Source organism: Triturus cristatus, chromosome 6 (assembly GCF_964204655.1).
Source record: "Triturus cristatus chromosome 6, aTriCri1.1, whole genome shotgun sequence".
Taxonomy (NCBI): Eukaryota; Metazoa; Chordata; class Amphibia; order Caudata; family Salamandridae; genus Triturus; species Triturus cristatus.
The window spans coordinates 376,061,447-376,079,966 of record NC_140589.1 but is presented as its reverse complement, the minus strand read 5'-3'; the positions used below and the strand labels follow the sequence as shown (position 1 = coordinate 376,079,966).

Here is an 18,520-nt window from a genome sequence, read left to right as displayed (position 1 = left end):
TTTCCTCCGCTCTTCCCACTGGCCTGGCACGTGGGACAGGACTTGCAGTGGGCTTCTACATCTGCTTTCATTCTGGGCCAGTAGAAGTGAGTCACGAGGCGACTGTAGATTTTGTCCTGGCCCAAGTGGCCTGCGAGGGGAACGTCGTGGGCCAAGCCCAGGAGGAGGTCTCGGAAGCGTAGGGGTACCACCAGCTCCCGGGCGGATCCTAGCTCCACCGACTTCTGCTCGCTGTACAAAAGGTCATTCTCCCAATACACCCGGTGCGTTCCAGTTTGGTCGCTCGCGGCCTGGGCCTCTGCCTGTTGCTGGGGCCCGACCAGGGAAGGACAGGTAGCCTGCTCTCGGCAGAACTCCTCTCGGGAGGGGCCCCCCTCGTGGCGCCACTGGGCCAATTCGGGCAGATCGCCTAACTCGGTGACCTGTGCGGAGTCTGAAGGTGGGGGTTCGTCACTGGCGACCGACCCTCCTTGTGGGGGGATGTGGGGACCCTCGGCGGGGACCATCCTGTCTTCAGTGGTCGGGGCGTCGTCGACTTCCCCCAGGGGGGTCAGTCGGGCTGCCATGGATCGGGTGGTGGCGCACACCCACTCAGGGAGACCCATCATCCCTAGGTGGGTCTTGCGCTCGACTTGTTTCCAGGGGGAACTTTCCAGGTCGTTCCCCAGGAGACAGTCGACTGGCTGGGAGGTTCTCACTGCGACTTTCAGTTTACCGACCACCCCTCCCCATTCAAAAGGCACCAGGGCTACCTTACACAGACTTTCCGTATTGTCAGCGGAAATGACCGGGCAAAAGACGTTGGGGAGGACCTGGTCTTCGTTGACCAAATGACTGAGGACACCGGTGATGCTGGCCCCGGTGTCACGAAGGGCTTCTACTTGGTGGCCATTGATCGTTACGAGCTGCCCATATTTCTTCGTGTTGGAGGGCAGGAGGCTTCCAGGGACCATTTCTCTATCTCCTAAGGATACTAGGGCCATGGCTGTGGGTTCCCACTCTACGGTCTCCTCAACCTCCTCCCCCAGTGCTACATTGGCTATCTGTCTAGCGGGGGTGCTGCCTGGGTGATGTGTGGGGCCATGGGGCATTCAGGGTCGTTGGCGTAATGCCCGGGCTTCTGACAACGGAAACAAGTGGTGGTCACCCGGTGCCCCCGTCTCAGGGGGGGGCCGGATACAGCTGGTGGGGGTGCCGGGAAAGGCGGAGGTTGGGTTTTCGGGGGACTGGACTGGGACTCTCTCTGCCCTCCCTGGTTTCCCCCCCCTCTCTGGCGGGGTGGTCCCTGACTGGCTCGGGGGAACTCTCCTACAGGGCCCCGGGAGACCCGGGTGTTGGTCCAGCGATCCGCCTCGACAGCCAGCTTTCTCGGATCCGTGAGCTTGCTGTCGAGCAGATGCTGGTGCAGTTCCACAAAGCAGTTCGCAGCCAGGTGTTCCCACAACATAAGGTCGGTTAGTTCTTCTAGGGTGGTTACCTTGCTGCCCTTGATCCACCCATCGAATGCGCGGCTGAAGAAGTTTACATACTCCACCCAGGTGGTGCCCGGGATCTTCCTGCAGTCCCGGAACTGCTGGCGGTACATCTCCGGGGTGAGGCCGTACCTTGTGAGGAGGGCCTCTTTCATGTGGTCGTAGGAGGTCTGCATGGAGGTCGGTAGGTCGTGCAGGGTGTCTCTCCCCTCGCTCAGGAATCGTCCCCACAACCCGGCCCCCCCAATCCTTCTGCAGGACCCGATGGGAGGTCATGGCGACCTCGTAGGCACTGAACCACTGTTGAATGTCATCGTTTTTGTAATATTCTTTGACCACATCCTTGGGGATGTGGACCTTCTGCTCCGCCGGGGAGGCCGCCTCTCGGTTCCCCGGGGGCTGCGCTTCTTCGCTTTTTGCTTTTAGCTCCATTTCCTTCAAGCTGCGTTCGTGCTCCAGTTGAAGACTCCTTCCTTCATGTTCCCGTTGGAGTTTCTTCTCTTCTAGTTCTCCTTGCACCCACATCTGTTCCACTGCTAGCTTTTTCTCTGCTAATTTCAACTCGCCCTCGATTTTGAGTTTGGCTAATTCGAGTTCGTGATGGCGACTTCTTTCTCTGTCTGCGAGTTCCTCCGGGGATAGGCCCCCGTCTGGTACGAAGCTTCGCACCTGGTTGCTGCTGCTCCTTGGGAGGGTCCAGCTTCGTCGTGGGGCTCCACCGCTCCTTCTGGGCGGGGGGCTCCAGAATCCACCCAAGCTTTCAGTGCCTTCTGCATATCTTCTTTGGTGTTGAGACCAGTGGTAGCGATTTTGAGTTCTTTGCAGAATTGCTTCAGTTCTCTGTGTGTGTACTCCTCCAGTTGTTCCACCTGGAACACGGTACTGGTGTCGTTTTCTGTGAGAACCACGGCGTTTCCTTCTGCCATCTTTGTCGGTAGTGCGTCAGCCGTTCACGGTACGATCTCTAGATTATGGGCCCGAATCCCGTCGCTTGCCACCAATGTTAGAAGGCAACCTCAGAGGAGCCCGGAGGGGGCCCTGACTATCCTGAGACCAACCCTCGAGGTATCGTAGCCGGGCGCTGGCGGGAGACTCCTCAGGGGAGGAATCTCGTATCTAGGATCGTACACTCGGCACCACACGACAAAGAGACACCACACCGGGAGTTCTTAAGAACAAATCTTTATCAGATCGGAGTTGTAGGATCTTTATGATCAGCAAGGCAAATATATACAAGTGGAGCGCGGGCTCACAGAGTCTTGGAGGGGGTAGGAGGTAGCGGGACAGTCTTTGGGGATATGGATCAAATGCAGGGGCGTACCCGGCGCACAGCTCACAATCCTCGAGCTGGGGGATACGCTTGTCGTCGTCGGGGTCCGGCGGGACCAAGAGAGTCTGTGGGAGCCGCGAGTCACTCAGCAGGGCTCAAGCACAAGTCGGAGGTCTTACGATCTTTTCGGGGAGCCGTGAGTCACTCAGCAGGGCTCAAGCACAGGTTCGGGGGTCTTACGATCTTCAGGGAGCCGCGAGTCACTCAGCAGGGCTCAAGCACAAGTTCGGAGGTCTTACGATCTTCAGGGAGCCGCGAGTCACTCAGCAGGGCTCAGGTGTTTCCAAAGGCGAATTTGCTGGACAGTCCCAGAGCACCCCTTGTTATAGGACGACCCCTCTTTGATGTCCGGAGTCTGTGCAGGCAGGGGTCTTGTCACCTGGGGGTCGCTTGTCGGGGTTTCCTGCCATTGTCTTTTGATCCTTTCAGGGCCGGGTCCGGAGGAGTCCCAGACACCCAGCAGGCGTGGAGCCAGCCCTCGGGGAGGCCGGCGAGCCGATCGAAACCCACCTTCCCAGGGGAGCTCAGAGGTGCGATGGAAACTGCTCCTCCCTTTCTCATCCGAAGGGGAGCGCGATGTCCCCCAGCCGGAGTGGCGCCTCTAGGCCAGGGTCGCGCTGGGGCCGGGCGGCCATCATGGTGCATGAAGTGGGCACGCGGGCCCGGTGTGGCCGAAAGGAGGATGGCCCCGGACGGGGAAGCCCGGGTCGGGTGTGTGTGTGTTCTGGTGGGAAGGATCGGCTAGGCCGTGGGCTTGGGGGCTGCGTGAGGTGCATGGGTCAGGTTATGTGGTGCGGGGACAGGGATGGCTATGCTACGAGGCCGGGTCTAACACGCGGCTCCAGGATTCTTGCTCGGGAAGGGCCATGAAGATGGGTGGGGGGCACGAAGATGACTGGGCAGTGGTACAAAGTATTGCAGAAATCTAATATTTAGGTACCGACATTGTAAACTTTTCACATTTTAACACCATAACCACCAACAAACGAGGTACCTACTTTCCCTGCTTCGCTTCTGGCTTTGTTGAAAGGGAGGGAGGCAGCATACATATTAGCTGCAGTCTGCTCCTGATCATGTGCAGCAGCAGAAACATTCCTGCTGCCACACTTCTCTTTGCAGCTTTTCAGGTTTAAAAAAAAAAAGTGTTCGCTTTGCAGTTTGCAAAGCTTTGACGTTTAAAAATGCGATGCAGGAAGCCCTCTGACAACTTTGCACACCTACCTAATAAATAATACAGACTTTACATTTATTGATTCTCCCTTTCTATGCACATGTTCATTGAAATAAAAACTGTTGTGGTTTTGACAAACGTGCAAAACCAAGGAAACTCACCAGTTATGATAACCAACGCACACAATACAGGGGATAACTCACGTTGCCCATCATGTCCAAAGCGCATTCTCAAGTGGGCCTGGGTCTTTCTCCCAGCTGTTTTGAGGCCATATACATTTTTAGGTCTCGGACTAGGCAGCGCATGCGCTCTCTTGTCAGAGAGATGCTGTATACAGTATAGTGGGGGAAGCTCCGCCCACTTTCCGTCCATGTTTTTCATTGCAATGTTGCATTCTGATTTGTTTCTGGCTTGTTTGTCTCTCCTCCTCATGGCCATGTCGTCATTTTAATCCTTACATGGCTATCTGCCCCTTTACTTTGCAAACTCGTTTGTTCCTCTGTCCCCCCCTTTTCCCTCCCACAGTCTGTAACTTCTCTGCCCACCCCACCCCCCCACTCCCGATCATGCAGTCTTGGAGTCACGCACTTTTGTTTATAATGCAATAGGGCTTGCGTAATACGAGTCCTATTGCATTTAGAATTGCTTGTTTTCTCGTCTGATTGGCTGGTTGAGTCGCGGACTTCATTTTGCCTGACCTGTCCAGCCAGCTAGATTGCGCATGCAGACGCTAAACAGACGCTTCTGTGCATCAAGCATTACTTTTTCTCGCTCCCCCGGCGCAAGACGGAACACGCAGACTGGTAAGTTTTCAGACTCCTCTTTATTCAAATGGCACTCTGCCACACAAACCGCTGATTTGATGAATACCCTGCCTCGGTGACTTAGGCCAGGGAAAATTGTTCAGCCTGCCTCGGTGACTTAGGCCAAGGTAAATTGTTCATTTTTTGAGAGGTTTTATATTCCCATGTTTAAGTAGGCTTGCTTTGAAGAACTATTAACCGTATATTTCCTCCTAGCACAGGCGCTACTATCAATGGCAGCGCACCATAAAATCAAAGCGTACATTGTTTGTAAGCCGGATTTCCACACTGATAAATGTTTGATACGAAATCACTTCGAAGTGAAGCTAGATTTGTTGAATCTCTTTCTGCCGCCGCGCACGTTTCAAAGATTGCATTGGCTGAATCCATTCTGTGGTCCCTTCTTTGCAACATCTGCTGAAACTTTAAAACGTTTTACTGTGTGCTGTTTATGCATAGCAACAAGTGTAAATTAAAACTAACAAGCGTTTGCCTACTACAGAAGTACCGTAATGCTGCAGGGGAACGAGCCGATTGGTACCTCCATGGAGGATTGATTCCCTTTCGCCCGACTAGTGGGGCCCACTATGGCCAGAAAGCACATAACAAGGCAGCTGCCTGCGATTGTGAGGTGCAGCTGTGAGTAATACCATGAAACACCCCAGAAACTCTCCCGATCTTGTGTGGTTGACTGGGGCGGGCGGGTACCTTGATCCCCCCGCTCCATGCAGAGCCTCCGGCGCTGCTTGCAAAGGCCTGATTGTATTCAGTTCCTATGCTTTTCACTGCAGTGCTCTGTGCACTCACTGGAGCAAGCTTTGCGCCTAATGAATTACTCTGCAGTATGCTTGCTTTGTGTTACTAATACTCTTCACTGCAGCGTGTTTTATGCTGCATAGTGCTCCATACCCAATGCCTACTATGCTTATTATAAACAGGTGCAGGGCGGATATTTTTTTTCTAGTACACCTGAACGTCAGTTGCTAAGGTTTCAGATTGCTTACGTGAGCCATTTTCATAATTTCAAAATTCTATGGGAGCATGTGGCTTGAAGTACTTTTCCTGAATTTTCTCAAGATTTCTGATGTGTGTTAGGAGCGCCTGAATGATTTCTTGAAAATGACTGAAACCAGGGGGAATTGGTAGTGAAAATTAGAAAGAGCCCTAAAAGCCTTTACAGGAACAGGGGCTGGTGGGAAAATGCTGCATTCGCTAAAGAGTTAGATTAACTGAATCTAACAAAAATGGAATGCAGTGCCAGTCTCCTAATACATGCCTTTTTGTTGTTGGAACATAACCTTTCTATGACCACAATTGTGCATTCGCAGAGCCAATAGCTCTGGCTAGCAAACACTTATAAGGTCCCAAAGGCGACGCTGGCACAAAACACATGATGACCCTTGGGCAGGAACTTTACACATTTCACTCCTTATATTAACCCCTTCGCCGCGGCAGGAATCCCGCCGCGGTGCTGGGGGGGTTTGGGGGCAGTGCGGTGCCGCCGTGCTCGTGACGGAACCACTCCGTCATGAGTCACGGGCGAGCTGTGCTCATGACGGAGTGGTTCCGTCACGACTCCGCCCACTGCGCTAATCGCCCGCACAGGTGGGGAGTTAGCGCCGCGTGGGCAGAGCGGCCGCCAACGGCCGCAGCATGACGGAACCACTCCGCCATGAGCACACGGCGCCCGTGGCTCATGACGGAGTGGTTCCGTCATGAGCACGGAACGGGTTAAAACTCCATTGTCAACACGTTGCATGACATGCTTTCCTGCAACATTCAATGTGCCATGCATGCTTTTACTTTCCAATCAGCCTGGGAGAATGGTGGCCGCTTCATTGAAAGGAAATAGGTCTCGCATTTACAAGATTTTGGCCTATCGGCATTGTAAATGAAAATGCTTTTTATTTATGTATTAATTAAAAATAAAAACATAAATAAAAGGCATTGTCATTTACAATGTCAATAGCTTAAACTCTGATAAATCCGAGACCTATTGCATTGCAAATGCTTGTTTTCTGAGATATTCCTTTTTGGCCATGCTAGTCTGACAGTCTTCCCTGCATTCACGTCTCCTCCTTAAAGGAACAAGTAACAACGTGCTTGAACTTCTAGTATTGAGTTGTCTGGTTGTTTTGTAGCGTGTATTTGGTTTCCAATGTGTAAATGGTAATTAACGTGTACCAAGTAATAAAATAAACTCTATTAAGGAACACAATACTGAAGCGCCCTGTACTAAACAAACATGCTCAGAATATTCAACACTACACTGTGCACCACAGAGCTCTGCTTAGCCATTCATGTGATAAAAAACAGACTTCCAAATGAGTTAAGGGTACAATGGGTGTACACTATGAACCTTAAAACACCAATCTTGAAGGCACTGAAATACATCAGGTAAGGTGCTTTTGAAATAAAAACCGAGGTGCTGATCACGATCCGGTAAAAACCGGGTACGAACCGTCGGACGGAGCATAATCTCCGTCCGACGCGTACCCGGTCGTCAATTTATACAAACAAGGAATTACGATTCGCACGGGTACACCATCACCGTACGATTCGTAAAAAAGCCCGACCGAACAAAAAAACCCTACCAATGCCATCCGGGAAAGCGCCGACCTGACGTCAGGACGCTCGCAGCCTGCCATTCACGACCCAGGAATTACGATTCGCACCGACGTCATCCCGCACGGTGAATATTTTCCGGCACCCAAAAACTGCCGGGAAATCAGGAGGACGCGAACAAGGCCCACCAGTACGCGACGGACACACAGGACGACGCGACCAAGGAGGACCCGTACGCGACAGGACGACGCGATCAAGGAGGACCCGTACGCGACAGGACGACGCGATCAAGGAGTACCAGTACGCGACGGACAGACATGGACCCGAACCTACGAGTCATCCCTGCCCTCATAGCAGTCCACCTCCTCTACAGGTTACGACGCAGACGCCGCAGAAGGTCAGAATAACTAAGGGAGGGGGGAAAGTGGGGTGGGGTGGGGGTGGCAGGACCAGGGCAGGCCACAAAACAACCACATAAGTCACACACCACACATGGCCTGGACATACCTGACTCCCATGCCCTGGTCACCACGAGGGGGTGGGGGCGTGTCCTGATAAGCCAGCGACCGCCACAACGGAAGTCCGTCACCACGCGAACCGGCAACACAACCAGACAGGTACATCCCGTACCCACGCCTGAAGAGCGTGGGTACGAGTCGTACCACGCCCACACACACGTCACCCCAACAATGGCGGGACGGATCGTACCCACGTGGCAAAGGCCTGGGTACGGGCCGCACAAGCATCACATAGCGTGGGGACGGATATGTACGGACCCTACCCCCACCCCGTATGCAAGGAGCGTACCCCCCACCCCAACAGTGAAAGTACGACCCGTACCCCCACCCGCGTATGCATGGAGCGTACCCCCACCCCAACAGTGTAAGTATGACCCGTACCCTCACCCGCGTATGCAAGGAGCGTACCCCCCACCCCAACAGTGTAAGTACGACCCGTACCCCCACCCGCGTATGCAAGGAGCGTACCCCCCACCCCAACAGTGTAAGTACGACCCGTACCCTCACCCGCGTAAGCAAGGAGCGTACCCCCCACCCCAACAGTGTAAGTACGACCCGTACCCCCACCCGCGTATGCATGGAGCGTACCCCCCATGCCAACAGTGTAAGTACGACCCGTACCCCCACCCGCGTATGCATGGAGCGTACCCCCACCCCAACAGTGTAAGTACGATCCGTACCCTCACCCGCGTATGCAAGGAGCGTACCCCACACCCCAACAGTGTAAGTACGACCCGTACACTCACCCGCGTATGCAAGGAGCATACCCCCCACCCCAACAGTGTAAGTACGATCCGTACCCTCACCCGCGTATGCAAGGAGCGTACCCCCCACCCCAACAGTGTAAGTACGACCCGTACCCTCACCCGCGTATGCAAGGAGCGTACCCCACACCCCAACAGTGTAAGTACGACCCGTACCCCCACCCGCGTATGCAAGGAGCGTACCCCCCACCCCAACAGTGTAAGTACGACCCGTACCCTCACCCGCGTATGCAAGGAGCGTACCCCCCACCCCAACAGTGTAAGTACGACCCGTACCCCCACCCGCGTATGCATGGAGCGTACCCCCCATGCCAACAGTGTAAGTACGACCCGTACCCCCACCCGCGTATGCATGGAGCGTACCCCCATGCCAACAGTGTAAGTACGACTCGAACCCTCACCCGCGGACGTACGGACCATACCCCCACCCCCACCAGTGTAAGTACGACTCCTACCCCCACCTGCGGACTCACGGACCGTACCCCCACCCCAACAGTGTAAGTACGACCCGTACCCTCACCCGCGTATGCAAGGAGCGTACCCCCCACCCCAACAGTGTAAGTACGACCCGTACCCTCACCCGCGTATGCAAGGAGCCTACCCCCCACCCCAACAGTGTAAGTACGACCCGTACCCTCACCCGCGTATGCAAGGAGCGTACCCTCCACCCCAACAGTGTAAGTACGACCCGTACCCTCACCCGCGTATGCAAGGAGCGTACCCCCCACCCCAACAGTGTAAGTACGACCCGTACCCTCACCCGCGTATGCAAGGAGCGTACCCCACACCCCAACAGTGTAAGTACGACTCGAACCCTCACCTCCAATGCATGGAGCGTACCCCCACCGTGTATGTTCCAAGCGTACATATCCTGAAATAGGAGGTGTGTGTGCAGAGTCCACCCAGCAGTGCCCTGAGACAGGAGGGGTGGGTGTGGAGTCCTCCCAGCAGTGCTCTGAGACAGGAGGGGTGGGTGCCTATCACTAACAGCAGTGCCCTGAGCCAGGAGGGGTGGGTGTGGAGTCCTCCCAGCAGTGCCCTGAGACAGGAGGGGTGGGTGCCTATCACTCCCAGCAGTGCCCTGAGACAGGAGGGGTGTGTGCCTATCACTCCCAGCAGTGCCCTGAGACAGGAGGGGTGGGTGTGGAGTCCTCCCAGCAGTGCCCTGAGACAGGAGGGGTGGGTGCCTATCACTAACAGCAGTGCCCTGAGCCAGGAGGGGTGGGTGTGGAGTCCTCCCAGCAGTGCCCTGAGACAGGAGGGGTGTGTGCCTATCACTCCCAGCAGTGCCCTGAGACAGGAGGGGTGGGTGCCTATCACTCCCAGCAGTGCCCTGAGACAGGAGGGGTGGGTGCCTATCACTAACAGCAGTGCCCTGAGCCAGGAGGGGTGGGTGTGGAGTCCTCCCAGCAGTGCCCTGAGACAGGAGGGGTGTGTGCCTATCACTCCCAGCAGTGCCCTGAGACAGGAGGGGTGGGTGCCTATCACTCCCAGCAGTGCCCTGAGCCAGGAGGGGTGGGTGTGGAGTCCTCCCAGCAGTGCCCTGAGACAGGAGGGGTGGGTGCCTATCACTAACAGCAGTGCCCTGAGCCAGGAGGGCTGGGTGTGGAGTCCTCCCAGCAGTGCCCTGAGACAGGAGGGGTGTGTGCCTATCACTCCCAGCAGTGCCCTGAGACAGGAGGGGTGTGTGCCTATCACTCCCAGCAGTGCCCTGAGACAGGAGGGGTGGGTGCCTATCACTAACAGCAGTGCCCTGAGCCAGGAGGGGTGGGTGTGGAGTCCTCCCAGCAGTGCCCTGAGACAGGAGGGGTGTGTGCCTATCACTCCCAGCAGTGCCCTGAGACAGGAGGGGTGGGTGCCTATCACTCCCAGCAGTGCCCTGAGACAGGAGGGGTGGGTGTGGAGTCCTCCCAGCAGTGCCCTGAGACAGGAGGGGTGGGTGCCTATCACTAACAGCAGTGCCCTGAGCCAGGAGGGGTGGGTGTGGAGTCCTCCCAGCAGTGCCCTGAGACAGGAGGGGTGTAACACATGTGTGTGAGGCCAGAATTATCCACATGCATACTGCCTACAAGGGAACATGTCCCCATGAACTCATGTCAACAGACTCCACACACAAGTACAGTGATCACCAAGGATGCCACGATTGTTGCAGGTGGAGACATGGCCCTGCATGCATGGCCAAAGTAGAAGGGCTCCGTCACACACACAGCTCATGTAGACACAGCTCTGCGCTAAACATTGGGAACACCCTGCAGGGAAGAAAGCTGGGTACACAGAGGAAGGAATACACCCTGGGACAAGTGCACCATGCAGTAACTGCTTACATGAACAAAGAAAGTTAGCCAACACCTTGTGATGGCACACAGATCCCAGGGTCCCCCCAATGAGCAGCACACTATTACATATCCCACACACCCAAACCCTTAAACACCACCCAAAACCATGTAGCAGCCCCACCAACACCAATACCAGCATAGCAGTAGTGTGATAATGAAAACAAAATTAAGCTTTATTCAGCATGAGCACAATGTCCGTGGATCGCAGGCATTTCAATATTCACAAAGCCCATAGGGCAGTCAATGATTCCCAGCTGGATGGGGGACACAGTGGGATGCGTGTCCCCTACCTTGCCTGCACAGTCAAATGGCATCGTCTTCCACACTGGTGAGGGCATCGGGGGGGGGGAAGCACCAGGCACCGCAGGGACATCAGGGCAAAGGGGCGGCGTTGTGGGTGCAGGGATGGAGGACTCCACCACAGGGGGTGGGTCAGTGCCAAAGGCGGAGGCCAGGATGGCACTACACACCTTTGCAAGGTCCTCCAGGGAGTCCCCTGCACCCGAAGGGACCTCAGGCCCCAAGGAGGGGGGGGGGGGGTCAGAGGGATGGGTCGCAGCGCCACCGGGGGAGGGTGGAGACAGGGGGGGAGACTCAACCACCCTGACCGAGGACTTCCTTGACCGCTTGCGTGGTGGTGTCACTGTGGGGCTCAGGGACAGAGCGGCCATGAAGGAGTCCTTGGGGGAGATGTGGCCAGGAGAGCTGAGGGGAGGGGATTTGGAGGGAGTGGACTGGGTGGAATGCGGACTCCCACTATGGCTGCGTGTCACACGTTTGCCCCCGACCCAGTGGGTGTGCCTACCTCACCCTGTGTGTGCGTGTCAGGAGGAGTGCGGTGGACCTTCCCTGCTGGTGTGGTGCCTGTGTCTGTTGATGTGGGTGCATGCCGACGTCTGGGTGTACGTGGGACAGGCATGGGAGTGGGAAGTGTGGATGGGGCAGGGGTAGGTGGGGGGAGGTCGCGCTGCAGGAGACCCACTGCTGCAGTCAGTGTGGAGTCTATGGACCTCAGCAAGTTGCGTTGGTCAGCCTGCGATGAATGAATGCCCTCCAAGAATGCCTCGATGTTGGTGAGGGTTTTGCCGTGGGCATGGAGGACATTAAGGATCGCAGCCTGACCAACCTGCAGTTGCCGCTGGATGTCCACAGACTCTGCATTGGCGGCAGCAGTGGAGACAGGGGCAGGGGGTGCGGTGCCTGGCAGGAAGGAGACATGCTGTGACAGGGCACGCTGGGAAGGGACACGAGCAAGTGGGAGGCGGCTGATGGGAACTGAGGGGGCGGTGCGAGGTGTTGTTCCGCTGTCAGCTGCTGGTGCAGCCACCGCCCACTCGGAGACCTCCTCCTTGGACCTGTCAGCTTCGTATTCTGACGTGCCAGTCGACAGGTCCTCGGCCGCACTATCCTCCACCTCTGTCCCACTCGATGTGCCAGCCCCGATGTCACGGCTGGCACTGGTGCTCGGTCCCTCCGCCTTGCCTGTGTCCATGTCTCCCTCTGTGTCCCCCGACGATGCTGTGGGCAGGGTGGAGAGACAGAAATTACACATGAGTCCAATCTACATAGGTAACATTGCATAGCCTGAAAAGGAAGATCCCTAACATCTACTAAACAAGGTACCGATGTAGGGCATGAAACACACAGTTGGTTGAGCCACCATGCCACTGAAACACCATGGAGAGCATGAGACAATAGCTCAAGACAGGAAACGTAGTCTGACATAGCACCCAGGCCCTGGGGACAATCCAGCACTGCATCTGCACCACACAGCGTCGGTGAAAATACCGATGACCAGGGACCATATCCACGAACTTGAGACACATGCTGCATAGGTAATGCTGGAAACATGCCCAACATGACTCGGTCACTGCACCTTGCGTGTGTGTCCAGACAAACATCACACACTGCCCAGACCCAGCAAGTAGAAATCAGGATTTTACATATAGGCATTGCCCGCCCCAACCAACCCCTACACGAGGCAAATTGTTGAGACACAGGTGGCACCAACATCTCATAGTCTGGGTGATAAACACAGGGGCAGGCAAAATGCAAGATTGGACGCCAAACAGCCAAGGTGCACCTGTACAAATAATGAGGTACCAGTGCCCATCCTCAGATGAGTATAACAAGACACACAGGCACTGGCAACTGTGAGTATGAAGAAGGACAATCAGGTCAGGCTGCACAGTGGACACCTGTACAAAATAGCACGTCTATATACATGGTGCCAGGGGACAATGGCACAGAGCACAACCTACGCTGTAGACACTGAGAGTGTCCACGTTTATGATGACACACACCACTGAGGAAAAGGTGCTCCAGGGGACAGTAGTGGGCACGCAACTACATGCTACTGAATGGTAATGACTGCAACACACGCCACCATCCCTGCACTATGCGTATCGCACACTCATGCACATCATGTCACAGGCCACTACATAGGACATGCGCGCTGTAAGGCATGACACATGAGAGACCAACTCCCATGTCTGGAGTCAGCATCAGTGCCAACTGACATGGAACCCACATGCAGTGAACTTGACAGGGCACAGCCAAGGTCCAAAAAGCTGTTACACACCACCCCCACACATGATGCTACAGGCATTGTTCTCGTGGACAAAGCACCAGCCTACATTACCTTGTGAAGGAGTGACCACACACAGACCAGGGAACACATTGCAAGGAGGGGAAGGGTGGCAGGGGCGCAGCGCTATACTGGGGCAAACAGGATCCGCACAGCACCTTTAAACCCTGCCAGTGAATTAATGCTACCGTGCCCTTACAAATGCCGGTGACACACAACAAACGCACATGTACCTACCCCTTTCCGGCTGATGCATCGCCTGTAAGCGCCTCTCCAGGTCTGGAAAGACCACCGGCAGCACACGCCTGTGGAGGTGGCTCAGACGGCGGCGGCCGCGGTTCTTTTGGCTCTCAGGTGAGTCCCCCAGCAGGAGCCGTGCAATCCTCCGCGTCCAGCACCGGATATCCTGCCAGCGTTTCCTCACCTGGGGCAGGCTCCGCCTCCGACCATCCACACCCCTCACGGCACTGACGGCGGTCAGCCAGATCTGCTCCTTGGCAGTGGCGCCTACCTGTGAGGAAGAACAAGTGACACCACATCAATACACCAGCCACATGTCACAGAGAGACATATGAGAACAAATTAGCTGGTTACAACAAGGCATGTCATGCAGCCAACGCATTGCACCTTTGTCATAGAGACATCATCCCCTGGTGAGGGAAAAAGCTGTACGTGCCATAGTGGGTACACAGGTGGAATGATGGCAATGTCACAATCAGTGATCAAGGCTCACACTGTGCATCACACCCACCCCTCCTGTCTCAGGGCACTGCTGGGAGGACTCCACACCCACCCCTCCTGTCTCAGGGCACTGCTGGGAGGACTCCACACCCACCCCTCCTGTCTCAGGGCACTGCTGGGAGGGCTCCACACCCACCCCTCCTGTCTCAGGGCACTGCTGGGAGGACTCCACACCCACCCCTCCTGTCTCAGGGCACTGCTGGGAGTGATAGGCACCCACCCCTCCTGTCTCAGGGCACTGCTGGGAGTGATAGGCACCCACCCCTCCTGTCTCAGGGCACTGCTGGGAGGACTCCACACCCACCCCTCCTGGCTCAGGGCACTGCTGGGAGTGATAGGCACACACCCCTCCTGTCTCAGGGCACTGCTGGGAGGACTCCACACCCACCCCTCCTGTCTCAGGGCACTGCTGGGAGGACTCCACACCCACCCCTCCTGTCTCAGGGCACTGCTGGGAGTGATAGGCACACACCCCTCCTGTCTCAGGGCACTGCTGGGAGTGATAGGCACCCACCCCTCCTGTCTCAGGGCACTGCTGGGAGTGATAGGCACACACCCCTCCTGTCTCAGGGCACTGCTGGGAGGACTCCACACCCACCCCTCCTGTCTCAGGGCACTGCTGGGAGTGATAGGCACCCACCCCTCCTGTCTCAGGGCACTGCTGGGAGGACTCTGCACACACCCCTCCTGTCTCAGGGCACTGCTGGGAGGACTCCACACCCACCCCTCCTGTCTCAGGGCACTGCTGGGAGTGATAGGCACACACCCCTCCTGTCTCAGGGCACTGCTGGGAGGACTCTGCACACACCCCTCCTGTCTCAGGGCACTGCTGGGAGGACTCCACACCCACCCCTCCTGTCTCAGGGCACTGCTGGGAGTGATAGGCACACACCCCTCCTGTCTCAGGGCACTGCTGGGAGTGATAGGCACCCACCCCTCCTGTCTCAGGGCACTGCTGGGAGGACTCCACACCCACCCCTCCTGTCTCAGGGCACTGCTGGGAGTGATAGGCACCCACCCCTCCTGTCTCAGGGCACTGCTGGGAGGACTCTGCACACACCCCTCCTGTCTCAGGGCACTGCTGGGAGGACTCCACACCCACCCCTCCTGTCTCAGGGCACTGCTGGGAGACATCAGGCATCCCCCCCCTGGGACCCCCCCTACAGTACATGGCACGTGTGTCACACCAGGACACAATGCCAGAAGTCACAGTCACAACATAGGGACAGTCTGTGCCAGTGGCCTATGCACTCACCTGATACTCTGGTCGCCCATACAGCATGGAGTACTGTGGGAGGATCACATCCAGCAGAGCCATGTTCTCCTCCAGGGTGAATGGCTGTGTCCTCTCCACAGCCCTTGCCATGGTTCCAGGGAATCAGTAGCAGCAGCTGGGTCGACGAATGCAAAGATGTGCAGGCAAGTACTCCCTCATGGGACCTGGCTGCCTTATATCTGCCTTTCTGCCCTGTCTCATGCACAGGAGTACAGAGTGATTGGTCACTCACATTTGCATCCTATGTTTCCACCAATCCCTTCAAACCTAGCAGTCTGTGGGTTCTCTATCGGTTTCATTCTCCTGCATGATGTCAGACCCACAAACACATTGCAACAATGTAGAAGAATTCCAACTGACTTCTGCTGTGCACCTTCCAGAACAATTTCGAAATTTGAACTTGGTCTCCATGACAACCAGCATGCATGTAGGCCTTAATACTTGTCCCCTATGTAATTTGGAGCATCACACACAGGTACGGTGCGTTTCGGGGCCCTAGGGCACCCCAAATGCGTTGCAACGGCCCGTACACGCATGCCTACGTTCACTATCAGTATGGGTGTCCTTGCGTATGCGTATTCGTAGTGGTACGGCCCGTACACACGCATGTACGCTCACTATCACTATGGGTCTGCACGCGTATGCGTACTCGTAGTGGTACGGACCGTACACACGCATCTACGCTCACTATCACTATGGGTCTGCACGCGTATGCGTACTCGTAGTGGTACGGACCGTACAAATGCCTGTACGCTCGCCATCACGATGGGTACACATACGGCAGCACTCCCACAGTGATTTGGGAACGTACACAGGCCCTCTTAGCAGCAGTACGGCGGTTTTTACACATCACAGTGGTGATAGGCGACACACAGGTAGGAATAGGGCGGACGTACTTGTCCATGGATGGACATACTTGTCCAGGAATGGACATCAAGGCATCGTCTGTGCATTACTACATGTGTGGGGCACAGGTGTGACAGGCTGTGATGTGGAACATGACTCCTGAGTGGAGAAGGCACCAGATGTATGATGAGATGTGTATAGGTGTACTGTGTGACGGTGCAATGTGTGCCAGCCATGCCCTTGACTCCTTTGACATGTGTGCATGTCGTACTGCACACTTGGGGTAAGCGTCACTGGCATGGCACGGACACCAACACACGGAAGTGTCCCATGATGCCCGGTACAGGGGTTATGACACCTGACTTGTCACTACCCACAGTGCACAATGTGACTATGTCATTTATGTGTGGGGGATTTACATCAGGTTGATGTTGTAGCACCCTCATAAGCTGCAGCCGTAGCAGCAACCAACATGTGTCTGTGTGTAGATTGTCATTGCACACTGTTCCGCACACCATGCCACATGTGGTATCGGATGTGAGGTGCACATGTATGCATGGGACACGGAGTAGCGTGACAAGGCCATGTCTGCATCCTCACAAGGAATGTGTGGTGAGTCATGACATGTGCACCTTCATGGCAAGGTGTGTGGGCTGTCCTAGTGTAATGTCATGTGACCTGTGGCTCCAGTGTTCCGCTACCAGTCTCTGCAATCGGCATCCTACTTCTGCTGATGTGTGGGTGTATGTCACTCCTGTCTTGCGTCTGGCTGTTCACTTGCACTGGGACACAGCTATTCCCATGGCGTGGCATGGGGAGGTTCTCAATCTCCGTGTGTAGCTGGGTCTTGGAAGGAGTGCCACCTTGCATCCATACGTGTGCTGGCCATGTAGCACATACCTGACTCCCTATGTAGCATGTGTGTATTGCCAGATTAACATGTGCTCAGTAGACATGAGTTGTTGTCGTGGTGCACTCACTCTTCCTTGTCACTTCCATATTACTGCAGAGCGCCGCCTCTTGCCCGAATAATTCCAGACTTGGCTGCCATGCAGGAGAATGACAGCATCCGGCTCTACTGCTTCACCCAACCGTTGATTCTGGAGTTGACGGCGAGACTGGCACCACACCTGCAACCGCTGCACAGGTATCCTACGGCACTGACACCCCAGCTGAAGGTAATGGCTGCCCTACATTTTCTTGCCACGGGTACCTTTCAAAATACCATAGCTCATGTTGGTGGCATGTCCCAGAGCATGTTCAGCGGTGTGCTGCATGATTTCTTGGAGGCCATGTTGATTCACCTGGATGACTTCATCAAGTTCCCAACCCCTGAACAGATGACTGAGGTCAAGCGTGGATTCTATGCCCTGGGAGGGATGCCCCATGTCATTGGGTCCATAGATGGGACACATGTAGCTTTGGTACCACCACACGCACGGGAGGTGGCGTACCGCAATCGGAAGCACTACCACTCCATCAATGCCCTTGTGGTGTGTCTCTCCAACATGGTGATTTCACATGTCTGTGCTCGTTTTCCAGGATCAGCACACGATGCCTACATCATGAGGCGTAGCGGGATGCCTGATATGATGATGCAGCTGCGCAACGAACGGGCATGTGTTGTAGGTGGGTACAGTTTGTCTGTCTTCTATTCTGTATCGCCTACCAGCACGACCGCTTCACCACTTCTAACGATGACCATGTGCTTCCCATGTAGGGGACGCTGGCTATCCCAACATGCCATGGCTGATCACACCTCTCCGCAACCCCATCACGCCGGCACAGCTCCGCTACAACACCGCCCATGGCCGGACAAGGCGAGTGATAGAGAGGACGTTTGGCATGCTGAAGAGCCGATTCCGGTGCCTCCACAAGACCGGCGGTGCACTCCCTTATGCCCCGGCAAAGGTCTGCAAGATCTTCATGGTCTGCTGCATGCTGCACAACATGGCAGTTGAAAGAGCTGTGCCACTCATCCTGAATCAACATGACGAGGACCATCCACCCATGGAGGACGAAGGGCTTGGCAATGGGGTTAGTGATGTGGAGGATGTGGAGCCGCAAGAGGACATCCGGACTCAGCTCATACGCGACTTCTTTGCTTAGTG

At 55.7% G+C, this 18,520-nt stretch overlaps 2 protein-coding genes across 5 annotated transcripts in view; both read left to right on the top strand.

Moving 5' to 3' along the window:
* Window positions 1-18,520, top strand: part of COLEC11 (collectin subfamily member 11) — a 417,003-nt gene that overhangs the window by 221,514 nt on the left and 176,969 nt on the right. The gene's annotated exons all lie outside the window — the stretch shown is intronic.
* LOC146817187 (uncharacterized) overlaps window positions 4,698-18,520 on the top strand; it is an 83,938-nt gene continuing 70,115 nt past the window's right edge. The window contains exon 1 of the mRNA XM_085609077.1: window positions 4,698-4,776. The gene's annotated coding sequence lies outside the window, so the exon portion shown is untranslated. The remainder of the gene's footprint in view (window positions 4,777-18,520) is intronic.